Source organism: Phocoena phocoena, chromosome 15, assembly GCF_963924675.1.
Source record: "Phocoena phocoena chromosome 15, mPhoPho1.1, whole genome shotgun sequence".
Classification (NCBI taxonomy): Eukaryota; Metazoa; Chordata; class Mammalia; order Artiodactyla; family Phocoenidae; genus Phocoena; species Phocoena phocoena.
Window position 1 is genome coordinate 72,106,725 of NC_089233.1, and position 22,217 is coordinate 72,128,941.

The 22,217-nt window shown below is 46.3% G+C and overlaps 1 protein-coding gene across 1 annotated transcript in view; it reads left to right on the plus strand.

Annotated features, from left to right (window-relative positions):
• Positions 1-396: 396 nt before the first annotated feature.
• PKIG (cAMP-dependent protein kinase inhibitor gamma) overlaps positions 397-22,217 on the plus strand; it is a 37,269-nt gene continuing 15,448 nt past the window's right edge. Inside the window, exons 1-2 of the mRNA XM_065892749.1 lie at positions 397-838; positions 10,060-10,129. The gene's annotated coding sequence lies outside the window, so the exon portion shown is untranslated. The remainder of the gene's footprint in view (positions 839-10,059; positions 10,130-22,217) is intronic.

The following is a 22,217-nucleotide window of genomic DNA, read 5'->3' on the forward strand; positions in this document are numbered from 1 at the left end:
AGCTGAGGTCCAGAGAGAGAGATGACTTGCTTGAGGTCATTCATTCAGTTAAGAGTGTGACCAGGACCGGAACCCAGTTCCCCAGGCAACAGACTAGTGCTCTCTCTGAGCCTTTGGAGTGGGCACGTGGCATCTCCCCCAGTGAAGGACAGACTCATGCACTCTGCCCAGCATGCACCTAGGAAACTTTAGGGAGAAATTCGACAACTTGGAAAATTGAGAAAGAAGAAGGAGATGGGGGGAGGGATGGAGTTGGGGTGCAGCTTCCAACCCTAACTGGTGGCTCATACACCAAAGAAGTGAATTAGACCACAGCACGGCAAACTAGGTAAGCTCACGGTTAGCAGTGACTGAGAGGCAAAGGGATTTATGCTGGGAGACCTGGCCCAGGGAGTGGATAGGAAGCCTTTTGTCACTAAGGCTGCAGTGTTGAAAATGGAAGGAAGGATGTTAGGCAAATGTGCCGGCCCGGGATGCAGTTACAGCCCCCGCAGCTCATTGTCCAAAGGAAATGGATCTCTCCTGTGGACGGAGAGGTGGAAACTGAGCAAGGGAGCTGAGTGGTTGACATCATCAGGCTGAGCATTGGGTTACAACAAATGGGGACTTACTTGGCCCGAGACGTGGGAAACACCCACTAAAACCTTGAAGTGCATTTCATTTAGGAGACGCGGAGAGGGAGAGAGAGAGAGGGCACGAGAGATCCTGCCTGCACCCCTGGCCCGCTCTGCTAATCTTGCTTACCCTGGGAAGGGAGGCGTTCTGAATGCTGGCTTCTTAAATTCGACCTTCCCTTCTGACTGAGGACCACTGGACTTTGAAGGAACTCTCTGCTCTCGTAAGTAGAACTTCCTTCTCTGTCGCCACCCCCAGGGAGAAGCAGACTTGGAGGTAGGGCTCTCTGGAGAGCTTGCTTTCTAAGCCTGTTGGTCACAAAGTGTCTATTTTTTATATTATGATTTATTGCTTTGAAATTAATGGCTTTGTCTGAAACTGCCTAGGGCTAGAGTCTGAGCCTCAAGGCTCGCAGATGGGCTCCAGTCAAATGCTGTTTCACTTTGTTACCCAAAGAACTTTGACAGAGTACCTAGAACTTCGAAAGCAGCTCCTTGCCCCAAATATAGGTGAGGAAATAAATCCTCCCTTAGAAATTGGTGTTTGGAAAATCTTTATTAATTTCTTTTTCTGATTACCATGGTGGTACAAAAAAATCTTAAACATTGTAGAGAGAAATATCTCTGCAAATGAAAATTCCCTATAATCTTCCCCTCTTCAATGTAACATCGGCATTTTAAATTTAAGATACAGATACAATTAGATTTCATGAAGTTACCTCAGCACTTGTGCCCTGATGCCTCAGTGACTGCATAGGAAACTCCAAGATCGAGATCTTTAACTGTGGCTTTGTGATCTTTTTATTGCTTCCTTTAAAAAATGTACTGTTTATTCCTAGAAAATAAACAGAACGTGTAAGTCTTTGGGCGTTTTATTTGTTGGCTTCTGTGTTCAGGATTTTAAACCGAGGGAGCCACTCTGTGCAGAGAGGAAGGGAGGGGGCGGTACCAGTGGGTGCTGGGCTGAGGGTTCTCAGGTGGCTTGAGATACAAGGCTTGCAGGTGCTGTGTGTGCTCCATCTAGCCTCCTAGCAGGTAAAAATAGTTGAAAAAAATCACAGTTAAAGAAGAGAGCCTTCAGCTTTAAAAAAACAAGAGCCACCACATAATAGAAGGGCCACCCAAGGAAACCGTGGAAGCTTAGGCAAGTGTTTCACTGTCCGGGCCTCAGTTTCCTCATTTGTACCTAAATGAGGGTTGAAACTAGATGATCGCTTTACAGTTGACCCTTGAACAACATGGCTTTAACCTGCGAGGGTCTACTGTTCTGTGGATGTTTTCCAGTAAATATGTGCTACGGAACTACATGATCTGCGGTTGGTTAAATCCATGGATAAATCCATGGATGCGGACCCACAATCTAGGTGGCCGACCTTAAAGGTTATACTCGGATTTTCGACTGCACGGTGGATTGGTGCCCCTCACCCCTGTGTTGTTCAAGGGTCAGCTCTGTTCCCAAGTTCAGTTTGAAGTGAACCACTGAAATCTCCTTCCCCTTTGAGGAGACCCCTTAGGGCTTGAGGAGCAAAATGCCCTTAGTTTTCAGGATCCTGGAATGGGTGAATACTGGTGCCTCTAGGAGAATTAAAAGAGGTCATAAAACAGGCAATATTAAGTTACTTCTGAGTTGAAAGTGTTGTCAGGTTTTGTGTTTCTGAAGGAGAAAATCTCAATGTGGTGTGCACGCACACCGGGGAGGGAGGAGAAAAAAGAATGAACCGTGCTGAGCACCTGCTAAGGGCCAGGCCCCGTGTTACCCTCATCCTTTCACATAACACCAGGTGGTCAGTATCATCATTCCCTAACTCCACCAACAGGGTAAATCTCCACTATACGTTCCCGTATTATTGCGAACTCCTTCCTAGTGTTCACCTGAGCTGTGAGAGCACCGAATCCTAACCACTAGACCACCAGGGAGTGTCATACCTGCGCTGTGCTTACATGGTTATTGGCGTGACATCAGTTCACTGCTTCCACTAGACCACATGCACCGTCTCCTCTGTCACTGTACCTCCTTGCCTGGTAGAGAACTTGGCGCATAGGTACAGAGAAGACACATCAATTTTAACTTAAAGCCCACTGTCCTTCTCCCTAACTTGGCAAAAGAGAGGCAGAAAAGGAGGGGAAATCTCCTTTTTTGCCTCCCTCCCTCCTCCATCTCACCGAGACACAGCCTGCACTGCTTCAGGGAAAGGGTACCAGAGCCAAAGTACAAAGAAGAGCAAAAGAAGTTGTCAAATCTTGGCCTCTGAGTTTCCAAGTGTCCAGATCTTGGCAACTGAAGGGATTTTTTTTCACTTTAAGGCCATCAGAGACCCTAGCCCTCAGGAAGATGCAGTATTTAAAACAATTTGTTTGGATTAAGATCGCGGTTAACTGGAGGGTTCGTGAAGCCCCTTAGCATATCTGAGAGCTGAAGCATAACTTCCCCAGCAGCTAAGCCCTTTGAAAGTGGACTGTTGCTGCCAGGGCAGCACCCCCGGGCGTGGGCAGCAGGAGGGCCCGGGCCTCCGTCACGGCCTCACCCAGGATCTTGAGCCCCAGAATCTCAAAACTTTGGCTGACTTAAAAAGTCGTCCCTCTTCCTAAGGTGTTGGTGAGGAGGTGATATTCTGGAAGGAAGGTACCTGGTTTGGGTTTTTATTTATGTTTAAATTCGAATGCTTATCCAGTCTGTCGCGCTCTCTAGTTTCCTACCTGGTCTTTGGCCCCTGTGGGCACTTGCATTTGTGGCCCCCGGGCTGGTTGGTGTCCCCAGTCCCTGTCACTCTAGACAGCCTAGGGTTCGAGGAGAAGTTGAGCCATCTCAGACAGATGACCCCCCTCACAGAGCGTGCTCCTCTTCTGAAAAGTGGGAGGTCACAATTATACCTACCTCAGACAGGTGCCCTGAGGACAAAGCAGGATAAAGCTCGTAATGCACTTGGTTGGTCCAAAAATACATGCTCAGGATTAGATGCGTTATGGTTTCCAGAAAGAGAAAGTTAGCTGACGTCACAGGCACCTGCCCCCTCAGTCGCAGGATGGCATTTGCGTGAGGAGCCTGAAGTTCTCTCTGAACTCCTCAGTTTCGACCCCCCATCCCCTACTGGGCCCTGGAGCTGCCATGCTGGCTCTTTAATCCAAACCCCAGCAGTGTTTCCTGTCACCCACTTAAGTGATGAGGCCAAAAGCTGAAGTGGGCGCTGTTCTCTTGGGACCCAAGGTCCCTGGCCCAGCCGCTGAAGGAAAAAGCTGGTGACAGGTGTTACTTTCTGATTGTGACAAGCGGCTGAGCTCACCCAGTTCACTCTGCTGAGTGCTTTCACGAGGGGCCAGAAGTGATTCCTAAGTGGAGACAGACGTGGAAAATCTAAGGTTCTTGAAAACAAGTCATTAATCACGACCCAAGGCTGAGCTCACTACCTCCTGGAAATCTTTCAGAAATGCCTCATGAAAACTTTGAAAACTGCCCCTTCAAAGAGTGGTTTCTTTGGAAGTTGCAGTCAGCTGCCGTGCTGAGCCATTCCGAATCACAGATGAAGACACATCCGCTCTGACCGGAGTAGGCCAGCATTTCCTAACTTGAAAAGAAGTCTCTCATCTTCCAAGAAATTGCTGGTCTTCAGCTTGGCTTTTCCGAACTGAATAATGGACCTTCAAGGCACTAAAGAAATGAAGTATTTGGTTGCTAATGCGTTCTTATTATGTCCCAGGGAGCTAGGTCAGTAATTATGTTTAGTACTTTATGGCTGTGGTCTCTGACGTTCAGTAAACCTGCTGAGGGCTGATGGGTACCGGAGACGAGGCTAGAGGAACAGGCTGATTAAGAGACAGCCTCTGGCCTGGCGCAGTTCTCAGGGCATCGCGAGGACAGGCGGGTGAGTGGGTCGGCAGCAGGTGGACGGAGGTCGTGGTCTTGAGCTGGGTTGATTACCCCCACGCTCCCCTCCACTTCCTGACGCCCAGAGCTTTGCCAGCACTCGCGTTAGGGGGAAATGAGAGCCGCTCCTGCCGAAGCATTCACCCCCAGCACCTTCCTGTCCCCCTCGGCTTCAGAGGAAAGAAGGGAGTTCGTCACAAAATGCAGCAGCCCCACCTCAGAGGACCCGGAACCTGCTGTCCCGTGTTCAGTAAGGAACTCTGGGGATGCGTGATTCTGTCGTCTAAAATCACCACTACGTTTTCTGTTGGTTTGTTTTCATAACATTTATATTGTGGCTTTTTTTTTTTTCAGTTTACAAAATTGGAACATGTTCATGGAAGGAAAAGCGAGGCAGTACAGAAAAACATACTTAAATCATCACCCAGTGATTTCACTTCTCTGATTTTCAAATAAGGCGTGGCAAGGTCAAAGGGCATGACCGTTTTTAGATCTCTGATACACGTTCCCGGTTTGCCACTGGAAAGTGTCAGCCTATATAAGCTCCCATCAGCAGTCCATGCTTATGCCCGCATCCCCTCACCCGCACACTGGCTGCATCTGGAGTTTAGCTCGTTTTAATTTCTCCCCAGGCAGAGTCCCTGTTTGCGTATCTCAGAGGTGCTCGTGTTCTGTGTTGCGGTCCCCACGGGGGAAGAAACCACTATCTGCGCTTGATTAGGGGCCCTGGCTTTCCTTTGTACTTTCCTGTACGTATGTGTGAATTCACCCATTGTAAAGAGCCCTTTGTGTTTTCGGTATTACGCGAGGTGCTATGGGCAATACCAAGGTAAGTAAGACTTATAAGTAGCTCACAGCCTGATAGGAAAAAAGGACTCAGTGACTCTTAACACGTGTGATTATGTGCCCCAAGAGAGGGACAGTGCTGTGGAAGGCCTGAGAGAGTAGCTATTAAGCTGGGACTTCGGTTCACTTCAGTAAATCTTGCATGTATTCGGCCCGTGTTTATTGAGCACCTCTTATCTGCTAGGCACTGGGTAAGGTGGTAGGTGGACAGTGCTACATAGAACAGGCATGGTCCTTCCTCACATGAAGCTTACATGGACTGATGGTGGTGTTATGAAATAAACAGCATGAGTGATGGATGCGGAGGAGAGTGTAGTTGGGGCATGTTTGCCTGAAGAGGTGGTGTTTAAACCAAGATAAGGAGTCAATCATGCCTAGGAGTTGGGGCAGGGGGTGCTGGGGGTGGGAAAGAATACTCCAGGTAGGGAGAGGTACACAGGTGAAAGGCGCAAGGCGGGAAAGCCTGTGGAATGTTGGGGAAAGTGAAAGGAGGCAGTGTGGCTAAAGCCTAGAGGGGAAAGGAAGAGAGAAGAGGGTTAAGTTTAGGATCACGGGAAGGTTAGGAAAATGATGGAGGGGCCTGGTGATGCAGGGGATTTTCCTTCCCGTATTCAGCAGCTGTATACCAGTATATGAGCAAAATTTCTCTCTGAGTTGGCATAGAATAGTCCTCCTAGTCTGTAATTTTTTCATAAGGGGCAGGAAAAATCTGTTACCCCCAAGGGCCAATGTCTATTCATTGGCTTGCCTATAGTTCCCCTTTCTGATTTCAAATGTGAGCTCCCCGCTGGACTTGGGTTTGGAGACCTGAGTTTGTACTGCTGCTCTGTTACCAACTTGCTGTGTGACCTTAAAGGATCCTTAACTTCTCTGGGCCTCATTTTCATCTGTCAATGGGAATGATGCTGATCTGATCCCAGGGTCATGGTGAAGATCGAATAAGTATCTTAAACTGCTTTGTAAAATATGAAGTGCTGTAGACATATGAGCTATCATTATTATTTCAGTGAAAGATTTCTTATCAGTGAAATAAGAGTTGAAAGTGAAGCATGCCACCAGGAAAGGGCAGAGCGTACCTTCCAGGCAACCCCGAAATGGCAGATTCAGCATAGGTGGCTCTCCTTCAAGAGCTTGTTGTGAATGCTGTTCCTCTTTTCTCTTTCATTTCATCCACTGAGATAAACCATTTCCTTCCTTTCTCCTTCCAACAGAATGGGTTACAAAACAATCCATTTCACTTCTCTGGATTCCAGGACCCATTTGATATAGAAGCCAGAGCATCTGCTTGGAGGCCAAGAGAGCCTTGTGAGCAGAGATGCTGCGGTTTACTGGACTTTGGTTCCCGGCAAACATAGATGCCCGGGTGTATATTTAATTGGGTTTGGGGAGAAAGGCAATTACGGGCACAGAGCCACGAAAAACAGTCAACAGTGTAGAAGCGGCCCACACACCACCTAAGCAGGGCAGTTTCAAGCCAAAGCTTTAGGCTTGCTTTTGGATTTTTAAAGGGGAGCATTTTTATTTAAGTAAAAAAAAAAAAAAAAAAATTCCCTTAAAAAGTGACATAAATGCTTAGGAAATAAAGTGCACTCTTTTTTCCCTTTCATGAAGCTTTTTAAAAAAATGTGTCTTCCAGCTATTAAAATGATAGGTTGGAAGACCTGTTCTATTTGACCAAAAGAGAAAGTGACAGTAAGCGCCGTTAACTGTCCCATGTAGATAAATGGGTAGTGTGTGACACAGTTTACCAGCATGCTTTCTCTGCTCTCATTAGTTTGTTGTTGTTTTTGTTTTCTTCATTAGTGTTTCCTAAAGTGATGCATATGCTTGTTGTAGCTAGACAATTTGAAGATGTATAAAGAAAAAGTTTGTGATCTCTCCCCTCTCCCTGCTCCCCATTTCCGTCCTTCTGAGATAACCATTGTAATCAGTTTGGTGCATATCTTTCCGTACCTTTCTCCGGGCTCCTACGTGAATGGATACTTTGTGTATGTATGTGGTTTTTATGTTTTGTCACAAGTGGAATTGTACTTTATTATTTTGCAGTTTATTTTTCCCACTAAATAATACATCATGGGTAGGTACAAATTTGATTTACTCTTAAATAACTTCAGGGCTGTAGATCTAGAGGTACCACGGTATATTCAACCATTTCTCCTTTGGCAGATACTCGAGTTATTACCATTTTTTTACGAAAACTGTTGTTGCGTTAAATATCTATATGTACATATCTTTCTTCACTGGTCCTTTTGTTTTTATAGATTATATTTTCAAAAATAGTATTGCTGGGTTAAAGGGTATACGTACTTGACATTTTAATAGATAAAACTGTCCTACTTTACAAAGTGTTCTTATAATTTACATTCTCCCCAGCAATATGTGAGTACTTCCATTTCCCTAAGTCTTTACCAGTATTAGATATTCTCTCTTCTTTCCTCCATCTCTCCTTCCTTCCATCTCTATTGTTTTATTTCTGACCAAGCTGATGGGAAAATGGTGTTTTATTTTTGTATATTCTTTACTGCTAGTGAAACTCAACATTGTTTCGTGTTAATTGACCATTTAATTTTCCTCTTCTATGAATTTCCTTTGCACATTTTTCTTATGAATTATTTGCCTTTTTCTCAACAAGTAGTAGGAGCTCTTTATGTGTTTATGTATTAAGGATTCCATATGTGTTACAAATATTTTTCCTAATCTGTTATATGTTTATTAATTTGTTTCTGTATTTTTCTTCATAGTGTCTGGATTTCTTGCCTTGTATAGGAATAACTTCCCCACCTCAAAGTTACATAAATATTTTCCTAAATGTTTTTCTAATACTTTTATGGTTTTAATTAATTTAATCCTGAATGTTTAATCCCTTTGGAATTTATGTTTATACATAGCAAGAGGTAGTGATCAAGCCTTTTTCTAGATGGCCAGCACCATTTATTAAATTAGCCATCTTTTCTATTTTGTGTTGAAACCCATCTTTGTCATAAATAATTTCCTTTATCGTATCTGTTTCTGAACTTGCTATTCTAATCCACAGCTTGTCTATTCTTATGTTAATACTATATCTCTTTATTATAATGTCTTTATAGTAAGCTTTTCTTGTAAGACAGATCCCCTATTTATTTTTTATAATTATCTTTACTATTTCTTGGCTAATTTTCTTGAGTACTTATTATTCCATATGAACTCTAAAGTAATTTTTTTTATTCACCCATCCAAAAAAACCTATTGGTAATTCTTATTGGAATTTAATTAGAATTATGTAGTCACTTGAGAAGGATGGCATTTTTGGATAATTAGGCTTTTCTACCCAGGAGCATGCTAACTGGCTTGCAACTTATGCATTCTTTTTCTATATTTTGTTGCTTTTACCTTTAGAATTTCTATATGCATCATGGATGTATTATCTAAAATTAAACAGTATTTCTGTGTTTGCCCTGAATAATCAAAAACCTTACGACATTTAACTCTGATTTCTCTTCCATCTTCAATGTTATTATTGTCAAACATGTAATATTGTCAATATTATCAAATACGTTTTTACCTCCTCATTTAGTTCTGTTTCACTCAATCAGTACTTCTTTAAATTTACCAATATACTTAACTAATTTTGCTCACTGTTGATTCTAAAATCTCACTTATTTTCTGTGTTCAATTTCTCTTCTGTTGGAGAATGTTTTTGGAGTTTGTCAATGGTAAACTTGCTCAGTCAGTCTTTGTCTGAAAATGTCTTTTGCCCCCACTCTTTTTTTTTTTTAGTTTATTTATTTTTGGCTGCGTTGGGTCTTCCTTGCTGCGCGCTGGCTTTCTCTAGTTGCAAGTGAGCAGGAGCTACTCTTTGTTGCGGTGTGCGGGCTTCTCACTGCGGTGGCTTCTCTTGTTGCGGAGCACGGGCTCTAGGCATGCGGGCTTCAGTAGTTGTGGCTCGCGGGCTGTAGAGCGCAGGCTCAGTACTTGTGGCGCATGGGCTTAGTTGCTCCATGGCATGTGGGATCTTCCCGGACCAGGGCTCAAACCTGTGTCCCCTGCACTGGCAGGATGATTCTTGACCACTGCACCACTAGGAAAGCCCTGCCCCTACTCTTGATATTTTAGAATTTTAGATAGCATGTATAATGATTATATGGAAGTTATGTATGCCTCTGTAAAAGTTTTCAACTAAAACAGAAATAGTTAATGTAAAAAGTGAAAGTCTTTCATTCCTATTTCTGAGTCCCAAAGACAGCTGCTGTTCATAGTTTGCTGTTTGCTTTTTTCTATGTAGATTCAAAAATTTTGTATATACACAAACGGTGTACATTTTTCTAAGCATAAACAGTCATGGTCATTTTTTTTAAAAAAAGCAATAATATATACAGTTTTACACTACTTTTTAACAACAGCGCATGTACATTTTCCCATGTCAGTATGACAAAATCTCCCTCATTCTTTCTAACGGCTGTGTAGTTTCTCATCATATTGATACACCATAATTTAACTCTTTTCCTATTAACAGACATTTAAGTTGTTTCCTCTCTTATTTTTTTTTTTTTTACTTTTACACAATATGTTTTACTGAACATTCTTTTACTTATGTGAGCATATTTATAGTATAAATTCCTAGATATCTGACTGATCCAAAGGATGTGTGCAGTTAATATGTTAATAGATGTTGTTAACTTGTATTCCTAAAAGACTGTTTAAGTTTACAACCCTAGAGTATGTCTGGCTCTAATTTTTGTTTTTCTTCTGGTTCCTTAGAATTTCCATATTGATTACTCAACAGTGGAAAATCTGAAGAGATGCGAGCTGGAAAAAGAAACTAAACCAGGTGGGTAGTCACATTGTTCATACCACTACTGTAGCATCACAAATGTTTACCTAAATACCTTTATTTCCATTTGAAGAGGGAAAAGAAATAGATTCCAAATGAAATTGGAGAGGAATGTGGGCCCCATGAAGAAGGCAGGATGGCCCTTTTCAGAAGTTATATAACATCACTCTGCAATTTCAGTCATGATTCCATTTACATAGTTTCTCTATAGCAAAAGAAAGACAATTTACTTCTGGTGGCTTAAAAGAGAATGGGTTTCTTCAGCCATCTACTTAAGCAGATGGAATCATTCACAGGAGTTATTAGCAAACCTAGTCATGATGCCAACTTTCCTGTCCACCAATGGTTTGTTATAAAGGTATTTTCATAAAGACTAGGGCACATTTGGGGAATTTTAATACTGTGATACAGGAGCAAAAGCAGGCAAAACCCAGCGCATAGAAACAAGTACAGCCCAGTGATCTGATGAGGAGAAGGTGCAGGTCTGTTCCAGTTGTAAGAAAAATGCAGTTCATACAACATAGAATGGCCTGCCTGGAAGTGTGGCCACCTTGGGTTAGTGTTCATATTTTTATGGTATCCAAACATTTTCTAACAGCTTCTGACCCGTGGTCCACCCACCTCCCTTGCCCCCAGCTCGCCTACCCCTTTCCAGCTCCATCATCTTGCATTAGGGCAGAATCTCTAGCCTTTAGTACTCTGTCCAAGTCCTAGTAGTCCTGGGAATTTGGGGGGTTTCCAGCTCCTTTGAATTCCCTCTCATGGCCTGGCCTGCCTCTACCACCTCTCCTAAGATTCCTCTTCTCTGTTGGCAGAGCAAGAATCTTATCTGGAAGGCAGTTGCCCTGGGTCTGGAACTCCCCAGACCCAGGGCAACTGCCCTGGGCCTTGCCCTACAGTAGCTTCCTGAGCCACCAGGTTTGTGTCCTGTTCTGACTCAGTGCTGCTGGGAATCCCCTGGATGCATATATTTGCAGTGACTAGGATGCGGCAGTCAGCTCCCAGGACTGTTTATCTGGCCAAGATCAGAGGACCTTCTATTCCAGTTGCTGTGGGAGCATTGGGTCCCAGCCACTGAACCTTGAAGTTTAGAGCCTGGGTTTTTAAACAGGCTTCTGGGGTTCAAGATTTCCCTGTAAACATGGGTACAGTTTTGAATGCATACACACACATGTACTTTTCTAGGCAAAACGTCTGTAGCTTTCCTCAGATTCTCAAGTGTGTCTGTGACCTCTGAATTGGAAGAATCATTGGTCTCGAGAGAGCCTCAAGTGGTGTGGGGCACTGCGTACCGTTGGGCAGCAGCCTCCCAGGCTATCTTGGGCGACCTCACCAAGCCTCTAGGTTTTTCTGTTTAGGGTTTAACTGGGACAAATTAGCTAATATCGCTGAAGCTCGGAGCCATCTGATGGGATGTCCCAAAGTCCAGTCATGGAATTGTACCCCCAGCCCCTGTTTCATCTCACTGAGCACACTGTGCGGGTTTTCTGGTTTCCGAGTCTTCAGCTCGGAAGGGCTGCTGCGGCAGCTACACTGACGGCAGTGGGAATAGTGTTGATAGCTAAATTTCAGTCTGGCTTACCACTGCCAAGAACAGCGTCAGATACTTTGTACACCTTATCTTATTTGATCCTTACAACTTTCCACGGAGGTTGGAACTGTTATTTTACATATGGAGAAACTGAGGCACAGAGAGATTTTTTTTTTTTTTTTTGTAACTCACCAGAGACCACACAGCCAATAAGTCAGTAAGTAATACGTGACCCAAGCACATGAGCTTAACCACCAAGCTTTATGGTGAAAGTAAAGGGCATTTTTAGAAAAATAAAGCAGAAAAAATATGGGGCTGTTTAGTGTAGGGCAAACCGCCCTGTATCTTATAATAATACTAAGAACATTGCCATGTTATACCACATATGAAAAACTATGCACACAGCACTGATCTTAAATCATTAAGAAAAGGTTAGTGGGTAATACGCTAATACGTTAGTGCAATACCTGAGAAGAATTTCTCTCCTTTGTAATTCAGATAAGCTTTATTGAAATATAATTCACTTACCACACAATTCACCCATTTAAAGTCTACAGTTCGTTGGCCTTCGGTATATTCACAGAGTTGTGAATCTATCACCATAATCAGTTTTAGAACATTTTCATTCCCCCCAAAAGAAACCCCACACCCTTAACTCATCACCCTCCCAAGCCCCCAACCCTCCCCAGTCCTAGGCAACCACTAATCTGCTTTCTGTCTCCACATAAGGTTTTGATACTTAAAGGAGTAACAGCGTGGGAATCTTGGTGATCTGGTGTGAGTCATTCCCGGAGGAATAATTAGACAAATGAAATTTGACTCTAATGTATTTTATAAATGGCTTTATTAGCTAAGAAGCTACAAGCATGTCTATGATATGCCCAAATTTAGGGTTGACATAGGCAAGAGACAAGTTTGTTTCTGAGTAATTTCCACTTGTCAACGTCACCTGTCAAACGGGCTCTTCTCAGCGAGTGGCTGTAAAACAGCGATGGGTTCGTGGGGCTGCATTTCTCCGTTGGTGGCAGAACCAGTGGTGGTTCAGCATAGGATCTTTCTTCTGCCATTGGAATCCCTGGCTTGCTTCTGTGTCTGCCTGGCTCTAGCTGTCAAAAGTGAAGGGCACTCACCTAGTTGCCCGTCACTCTGCAGTTCAGGGCAGGATCCCATCAGACACTCAGAGGATGCACAGCCACACGCTGTCTTGAACTCTTGTCCCTTTAGCAGATCCGCTGTGTATCTCTCCTGACTCATTCATTCATTCATCCTTTTTGAAAACATTTATTAGGCGCTCTGCACCTGGCACTATGGTGGGTGCTCAGGCAGTCATTCTGAAAGCTTCTTCTCCTTACTAGTACGGTGCGTGGCCTCATTAGGCCCAGGTGGGCAGAGCCATTTGCACTGAGACAAGCCAGGGGGGCAGGGAGTTTGGTAACAGAACAGTTCTCTGATGGGGATGAGACAGATGCAGTATCATCCACATCGAGACAGAGCCGTCCCCAGAATGCACCCATCCTGAAGAATGTGCGAGGAGTCGGGGATGAGGAAAGCCAGGTTCAAGGCCTGATTTGGTCACTGACTGCTTAGAGGACCTGGGGTGATCCCCGCAACTTCTCTGAGCCACGGGCTGTCCATTATGAGGGTTAAATAATGCAGTGCCTCCCAAAGTACCTTCAGTACCAGTGCTGGGAAGAGTCTGTACTTAGTAAGTGTTGAATGAATGACTGAAGGAGTGAAGGAGCATTCTGTGATTCTCAGAGCTGGAGCAGAACCCTAGCAGGTCAGGCGACCAGGTGGAGACAGGTATAAATGAAGACCAAGGAGAACCTCCCTTTCTCCTCCCAGTCAGACCCTCCTGCCACTTACGCCCCTTTAAGCTCGCCTTGTCCTCGGCTCCCACATCCTCTGCTTTCCTGAGCCAAAGAGAGGCTCCGCCTTTGAGGCCTCGGGCCTAGGAGCCAGCCAGGCCTGGGTGTGAGTCGGGGGCTCCGGTACATCTTCGCTGTGTTTAAAAGGGATCTAATTGTGCAGGGCTACAGGGAAGCGAAAATAGGATGACATGGAAAGCATTTCTTACCATATCTGATGCATAGCATACACACCCATAATTGGTAGCCGTTTTTATTTTATTCTTATCGTTGTTTGTTTGGTCAGGAGCCAGCGCTCGTATGGTGGTTTTCCTCACTGGCTTGAGAGTGCAGATGTTCTTCAGTTCGTATTTTGTTTGTTCATTAACGCATTCATATGGATATATTTGCTGTGCATCTTCCACGCATCATGAACTGTGCTGTTTGCTGGGGATACAGTGACAAGAGAGTCAGGGTGCCTATCCTTCTAGAACCAGTTGGGAGGGCAGGTATGGGACAAGTGTATCAGCACCTGTATGGTGGCAAAGCAGGGAGCCCTTATCTTTTCTGCTGGGTCAGGGAAGAGGACACTCGGCCTGGGGGCTGGCCGTCCCTTGAAGACCCAGCGCCTCGAGGTAGGGGGCAGAGGGCTGGAATACTAAACCGAGGGGCTAGAATCCAGCGCAGACTGTGGTTACGTGGGCCGAAGGCACAGGAGACTCTGTACTCTCTGCTCCAGTCGGATGGTTCCCGGCTCGCAGACATGTTGTTCTTCCCGGTTCCAAGGGAGGCTCTTACTTCATTAGTAATCTTCTGTGTTGTGTTGTGTGGATTGTGGGCTCTGCTCCTGTCCGGCGGCAGGAGGAATGGCAGGCGAACTTTGTTTCTCCTTTGGTTTAAGACGGGAGGGCCCCAACTAGAGACGCCCTTACTGCCCCCAGGCCTAACTCCCCCTGCACTAGAGGGAGGCTCTGAGAACTGGCGTGGAAGGAGAGCGTTACAGCATTCATTTGGAAATGCCACAGAAAGGGTAAAGTCAAATCAGAGCAAAACTCCGAGTCAATTCTTGTCCTCCAGGACCCAGGAAGGTCCCGGCCACCGTCAGCCTTATCTCTCCCCACTTGCTGCACCCCAGCCCTGTGGCTTCCTTGCCCTCTTTCTGGACACCAGGCAGGCCCCGCCTCTTGCCTGCTGTCCCCTCTGCCTGGCCCACTTTCCCAGGTATCTGCCTGCTCTCCCCGCTTCAGGTCCCTGCACCCGTGTCCCTCTTGTTCGTTAGTATGGGTCGCTCCAATAGAATTCGAGCTTCATGAGGGCAGAGGGTCTGTTTTATTCGTTGCTGAATCCCCGGTGCCCAGTGAGCAATAAATATGAAGGAGGGGAGGGAGTCATTTCCTTAAAGTTAGTGCCTGGACTCCTGAGCCCCGCTCTGCCTTGTACGTCTTATTGTTACAGCCCTTAATGACCAAGCTTTTTAAAGATCCTTAAAGTTTTAAAAGATTCATATACAGCAGTGGTCCCTAAACTCTTTGTGCTCTCATTACATGTGTGGGCCATGACAATCTTCCATCGGTAATAACAGAGGCTGACAAGCGCAGTGATATTGGCTAGTAAGCACATACCGCGTTCCCCGCCTGGCATTATTAGGATTCCTGAAGGAGGCAAGGGGTATAGTTTGAAGCTGTTCCCCAGTGATTCCAGAATTCTGATATGTGCGCCCCTGCCCCCAATGCTTGGTTAAGAATTATGCGTGTTTGGGTCGACCTCCCTAACTAGACCTTGAATGTCCCTCAAGGGCCCCTGCTGTCTCACTGTTTTTGTATCTGTAGCATCTAGTCCCAAGCCTGGTACACGCTGAGTAATCAGTAAAAGTTCATGCATGAATGGATGAATGAATTGATATTACAGAGATAATATCTTGCTTCTTTTCATTCTCCCCAGTGGCTTTGGGGCACATAGACTTCTAGAGGAACTGTAGAGGGACCCTGAGCTGGAAGTAACATTAGAGATCACTCTGTTTACCCACTGCCGCATAACACATCACCCCCAATACTTAGTGGTTTAAAACAACAGCAGTAATGTATTATTTTTCGTGCTTTTTGCTGTGGGTCAGGAATTTGGGGACAGCCCAGTTGGACAATTCTGGCTTGGATCTCCCACGCAATTGCAGGTAGTGGCATGTGCTGGAACAGCTAGGGACCAGCGCAGCTAGGGGCTGCCTGCTGCATCTCTCTCCATGCCGTCTCAGGACCTTTCCATGTGGTCACTTCACGGGGCTGGTTTGGGCTTTCTCAAAGAATGGCAGCCTCAGGTATCCTACATGCAGCTCACAGCTCCAAAGACAAGTGTCCCGAGGGAGAGCCAGGTAGAAGCTGTGACACCTTTTCTAACTCCATCTTGGAAGTCATGTCTGTTGCAGTCTGTTAGAAGTAAGTCGCTATGGCCAGCTCATTCAAGAGGATACAAATTACACTTCACCTCTTGATAGGAGGAATGTCAAAGACTTTGCAGATGTGTTTCAAAAACATCACAGAGATGCCCAGCTTACCTCTTCATTCTACACTTGAGACCCCCGAGGTCTGAGGGGGAAGGACCTTGCCCAGAGCCACCTGGCCTGGCATCGGCAGAGCTGGAGCTCAGTCCAGACCCTGGACCTTTGGCCAGCCTGCTTGGAAGTGATCTCACTTTCCCTTCTCCAGCCCTCCATCCACATTATGACAGGGACTGCCTTTCTCTGGGAACCTTGCATTTTAGCTGAGCCCTCACCAAGTTTAGGTAATGTGTAAACAACAGAAGACCTGGGTAGACTCAGTAAGCCTGGTCCTCAAGCAGTAATTCTGTTGGAGTATTCTGCCTCTTTCCAGACACCTCCATAGAAGCACAGACTTTCACGGATTGAAGAGTTTGTATCACTGTCCCAAATGCCCAGCCCCCAGCCCTACGTGAAGTGCTAACACTGCCCAGCCACAGGGGGAGATACAGCGGCTCAGTGGGTGAGGGTTTTAAAATGCGTACCCCCAAATACTTGTTTTTTCAAAGTTAAATAAGAAAAATTAGAATTTGGTGACAGACAGAGAATCAACCCAACATCACTGAAGAGATTCTTAAGATTTTAAAATAATAGCTGGAAATTCTAAACAGGATTTTGCTTAAGCTTGGGTAAAATGCATCTGGGTATATGCTTTAGCCAGCATTGTAGAATATTTTCTTAGGACTTTATTGCTTTCTTGTTCTTCCTTCAGAAATGCCTTATTATGAGGTTGGGGATAGAGGAGAAAAAAGGGGAGAAAAGGGAGTGGACAGTTTTGTTTTTTTGTTTTTTTATAAATTTATTTTATTTATTTTTGGCTGAGTTGGGTCTTCGTTGCTGTGCGCCAGCTTTCTCTAGTTGCGGCGAGCGGGGGCTGCTCTTCGTTGTGGTGCACGGACTTCTCATTGCGGTGGCTTCTCTTGTTGCGGAGCACGGGCTCTAGGCGCGCGGGCTTCAGTAGTTGTGGCTCGCGGGCTCTAGAGCGCAGGCTCAGTAGTTGTGGTGCATGGGCTTAGTTGCTCCACGGCATGTGGGATCTTCCTGGACCAGGGCTCGAACCCGTGTCCTCTGCATTGGCAGGTGGATTCTTAACCCTTGTGCCACCAGGGAAGCCCGAGTGGACAGTTTTTAACAAACCCTTTCTGCCTGCTAGGCATGATGGTAATTCATTTCTACACTTCCTGGCCTAATAGTACAGACTCACTCCTGCCCCATACTCAGTGGATAATATGACCTTGGGTAAGTACTTAGCCTCTCTATACCTCAGCTTCCTCCTCTGTAGGACAGAAATGATTAATGCTTTCTACCTCAGGGAAGTGCTGTAAAATTAAATGAGGTAAAGCCTGAAAGATGCTTAGCAGTGGGACTTCCCTGGTGGCACAGTGGTTAAGAATCCACCCACCGATGCACGGGACACGGGTTCGATCCCTGGTCTGGGAAGATCCCACATGCTGTGGAGCAGTTAAACCCACGAGCCACAACTACTGACCCCACATGCTGCAACTACTGAAGCCCGCGCAGCCTAGAGCCTATGCTCCGCAGCAAGAGAAGCCACCGCAATGAGAAGCCCGAATACCGCAACGAAGAGTAGGCCCCGCTCACCGCAACTAGACAAAGCCCTCGCGCAGCAACGAAGACCCAACGCAGCCAAAAAATCATAAAAAAAAAGAGATGCTTAGTGCGGCATGCAGTCAGGACGCTGTAAATGCTGGCTCTGATTGTTCCCCCAAACCATCTTTCCAGGCAGTTGTCACACCCCCATTTTATAGACGAGGACTCTGTGGCTAGTGAGGTGCCCAGCTCTAGGGACCGAAGCTGAGCGACCCCAAGCCCTTGCTGTGTCACCGCACCACGCAAGACTCCAGGTGCTCAGTCAACATGCAGTAGCGGTGGGCACAGGGGCTCTGGAGGCCTCGCGACCTGTAGGGCCCTCGTGCCAGTGTCCCGGAGCAGCGCCATTTGAAAAGGCAGGGCCAGGAATCCACTTAAGAGGCTCTATAAAGAGCAGAGTGACATAGAATGTTCCAGGCAGAATAAACAGTCTCATGAAGGCCCTGAGGTCAGGAAGAGCTGGGTTGAGGAATTAAAGACCAAAATGGGCCAAGAAGAAAATGGAAATGAGACAAAAGGTCACAGAAGGAGGCAGGGCCAGATCAGTGCAGGATGTCAGGGGCTGGTGTAGAGTTTGGATTTTGCCAGATGTGGAGTAGAAAAGCATCAAAGGTTGAATGAAGCAGGGGAACCACATGACCCAGTGTCTGATGTGCAAACATCACCCTGGCCCTTGTGGAGAATACAGACTTGGGTCGAGGGCAAGAGGGGAGCAGGGAGGTGGTGAGGAGACACTACCAGGGGCGCAGCTGATAAACGACGGCGACCAGGTGGTGCACGTGGAGGGGAGAGGGGCCAAGTTCAGGCTCTCTTCTGCAAGTAGAAACGACAGGACCCGGTGACGGATTGGACGTGAGTGATGGCCCCGGGTTTCCAGCTTGAGCAGCCTGTACAGCGGGTGCCGGCCCTGAGCTCAGGGAGGCTGGGGGGAGCGGGCTTGTGGCTGGACGTGTGAAGTTGGAAACGCTGGGGAGATGCCCAAGGGAAAGGCGGAGTAGGCAGTTAGGCCGCACGTCTAGAGCTCTTAAGAGAGGCTTGGGGCTCTGTGGGAATCATCAACACAGACTATTAAGGCAAAGGGTGAGAACCCCCCGGGGGGCAGATAGAGAAGAGGATGCATGCCTGGGCCCGGTGGGGGGGGTGGTGAGGGAGGGGTCACCAGGGCCCCTGACAGAGGAGGTGCCTCGAGCAGGAGGTTAGGAAGTGGCCTGACAGGCTGGAGGAGGTGCAGCGGGGGTGGGGCCTGCAGGCCCTGGAGGAGAGTGCTCTGAGAAGATCTGAGAAGAAGGGCGTCCATGGGGACCCTGCCCTTTCATCCCACCTGGCGGCCTCCCAAAGCAGGACTCCACACCGCCTGCCCCCAGGGCTGCGTGTCTCTGGCCCCGTGGGTGCAGAGTCCAAGGCCCTGCCCAACTGCCTCCAAAGGAAGCCTCACTGGGGGGCCCCTCTCTCAGGCATCAGGTCCTGCCCTGGCAGGAGACAGGTTCCTCTCTGGCGACTTTGCTCTGGGGGTGTCCCTACGGGACTAGATAGAGCTTGGGCCGGTCCCCAGCAGGCCACACGTAGCCGGGACCAGCTGTCCTGCCCTTTCCCAGCTTCTGGGATGTGCTCAGTCCGGGGCCCTGACTTCTTTACCCGCCTCAGTGCCTCTGTGGGTCTGGCTGCCCAACACAGAGAAAAGCCTCTTCCCTCTGAGTTTGAGGAGCCCCTGGTATTTCCATCAGGTTTCCATGGCCCTTCCTTCCCTCAGAGAAGCCTTAGAAAGCATATTGCCCACCCCTCGGGAGGCCTGTCCCAGGGCACCAAGTTCCACTCTGTGCTCTGTGTCCATTGCAAAATGGTCTGCTTTCTGATTTGTATGGTGTCTGCAAATATTTAATTTTTTAAAAAGGAAAAAAAAAACCAAACAGGAAATGACCTTTCTGGTATATTTGGAAAACAATTTGGTGCTGTCATGGAATCTGCCTGAGCGATGAGGACTAAGCTGTAGGCTTGGAACAGACCATGTAGCTCTTGGCAGAGGTTGGGACCCCTTCAGTTTACAGAGCTGGGGGGAGAATAAAAACAGAAGGGAGAAGATCGAGTCCCGTGGGGAAACCCGACAGCGCCCAGGGCAAGCACCTGCAAGAGCGCAGCCTCTGATCCTGGGCCACTGAGGGTCTGGGAAGCTGAACATAAGGGCTCTTCTTTTTCCTCCCAGGCATTCAGGGTCAAATACCTCACCCTGGGAAGGCCCCCAAACCTCCCGAAGATGAGGAAGAGTAACAGGACATCACTCTTGAGCATCGCATAGGGCTCAAACTGAGATAGGAGGTGTTAGGTCACTTAGACCCACATTGGCTGTTGACTCTGCCTGGATCACCCTCTATCCAGCTTTTCTGTAGATCTCAGCCCTAGGTCACATCCTTAAGGAGGCCTTCCCTGACCATACAGCCTTAACTGAACCGTGCACACAGAGAGAAACCTGTTCTCTTCTTCCACGGCACTCACCACAATCCATGATGATAGATTCCTTTACCCGTTCAACTGCCTCTCTCTCTCTCTCTCTCTCTCTCTCTCTCTCTCTCTCTCTCTCTCTCTCTCTCTCTCTCTCTCTCTCTTTTTTAATTGAAGTATAGTTGAATTACAGTATTGCAGGTATACAGCAAAATGATTCAGTCATACATATATATGTGTGTGTGTGTGTGTGTGTGTGTTCTTTTTCAGATTCTTTTCCATTATAGTATTTTACAGGATACTGAATATAGTTCCCTGTGCTATACAGTAGGTCCTAGTTGGTTATCTATTTTATGTATAGTAGTGTGTACCTATTAATCCCAAATGTATTCCTCCGCCCCTTTTCCCTTTGGAAACCATAAGTTTGTTTTCTGTGCCTGTGCGTCTATTTCTGTTTCGTAAATAAGTTCATTTGTATCATTATTTTAGATTCCACATATAAGTGATATCATATGGTATTTTTCTCTGTCAGACTTACTTCTCTTAGTATGATAATCTCTGGGTTCATCCATGTTGCTGCCAATGGCATTATTTCATTCTTTTTTATGGCTGAGTAGTATTCCATTGTATACATGTACCACATCTTCTTTATCCATTCATCTGTCAGTGGACACTTAGGTTGTTTCCATGTCTTGGCTATTGTGAATAGTGCTGCTATGAACATAAGGGTACATATATCTTTTTGAATTATAGTTTTATCTGGATATATGCCCAGGAGTGGGATTGCTGGATCATATGGTAGTTCTGTTTTTAGTTTTCAGAGGAACCTCCATACTGTTTTCCACAGTGGCTGCACCAACTTACATTCCTAGCAACAGTGTAGGAGGGTTCCCTTTTCTCCACACCCTCTCCAGCATTTATTATTTGTGGGGTTTTTGATGATGGCCATGCTGACTGGTGTGAGGTGATACCTCATTGTAGTTTTGATTTCCAGTGCCTTTTTCTGTTATCACATTGTAAATGTCTTTTTAGTCTCCAGTGTGTACCCCATACCTGGCATGGTGCCTGGCATATAAAAAGTGCTCAGTAAACAGTGAGCGAATGAATGAATGAATGAAATGTCTGGACTGGAAGAGATTTAGAGATCATATTTCAACCTTATTATTCAGATGGGGAAAAGGAGATTGAGCCAGACCTCTTGGCCACTGTTATAATGCAGGGCTGCACAGCCTGTGCTCTCCCCTGGAATCTAGACCATCTTCTATTATTTAGTCATTCATTAAATATTCATTGGGCTTCAACTCTGTGCTAGGCCTTTCGGATAGCAGTACACATGTCAGCCAGGGCGCCACTTTTGTGGAACTTATGTTCACTCAGCACCGTAAAGCACAGAAGAAAGAAGTGTAAGTTTTGGCCTTCTATGCACCACTAAACAGAGTAAGAACAAAGAAGCTGAAAGAAAGTGTCAGTAGGACAGTTTTACTCATAAGTCACCCGGTGAGAATGGACCATAGTAATGACTTATTAATCGCACGCCTCTTCCTTTCCACACATCTTGTCAGACTCTTTCCGAGCACATTGTCCCATTGCCTTCACAAGGGCCCCCTGAGCAGGAGGTGTTATTGTGACCCCCCACGTTGCCGAGGAGGAAACTGGGATCCAGAAAAATGAAGGCAGTTGTCCAAGGTCTCCAAGCTAGTAAACAGGGACGCCAGGCTGCACGCCAGCACTAGATGCCTCCTTCCAACCGCACACCCCCTGAGAGATTTGTCCTGTTGCTGGGGACTCCCGGGGGTGCAGTAAGGTGTGGGAGGAAGAGCTCTGGACCAGGAGGTCGGACTCCTGGATCAAGAACTTTGGGCAAGTCCCTCTCCCTTTCTGAACCTCACTTTCCCGAGCTATCAATGAGAGGCTTGTCTCCATGAGCTCGGGGAGCCCTTTCAGTTTGATGATTCCACAAATGGTTTTGAGATAAGTGGAAAAAATTAATTAAGGTCGATCTCTAACTCATGCCTCATAGCAGACAAATTTCAGATCAATCAAAGTTTTACATATGAAAAATAAAGCCATGAAAGTACAACAAATAAGCAAGAGAGGATTCTTTACTAATCTCAGAATGGGGAAGACATT